We start from the raw sequence: 379 nt of genomic DNA, 5'->3' as shown, positions 1-379 counted from the left end.
TGGTGGGAACGTGATTAGGTCTGTTACGTCTGCTTTGAGGAAAACAATAGGTGTTAGATGTCTGTCAAGAATTGAACTTGAGACCACTCTTATGAAGTTGAGGTTTGGTAAATTCTAGACCCTTTGACCTTTGTTGGAGATGAACCTGGTTTCAAATCCTTTTACTCCTTCACACTTTCTTCATGGACGTAATGCTGGATTTCCAACCTTGGACATTAGTGACAACCTTATATGTTACAAAGGACAGGATTTATTATCCGGAGAAAGTGTTCGTCAGCAGCAAACTGATATAAATTTTGGAAATTATGGAGCAATGATTATTAAGAATTTTGCCACCTGTTGTGAAAGATTGTGCAAAATGCAATGTACAGAAGGTGCT

Source organism: Penaeus monodon, chromosome 22 (genome assembly GCF_015228065.2).
Source record: "Penaeus monodon isolate SGIC_2016 chromosome 22, NSTDA_Pmon_1, whole genome shotgun sequence".
Lineage (NCBI taxonomy): Eukaryota > Metazoa > Arthropoda > Malacostraca > Decapoda > Penaeidae > Penaeus > Penaeus monodon.
Note: the sequence above shows the minus strand (reverse complement) of the source record.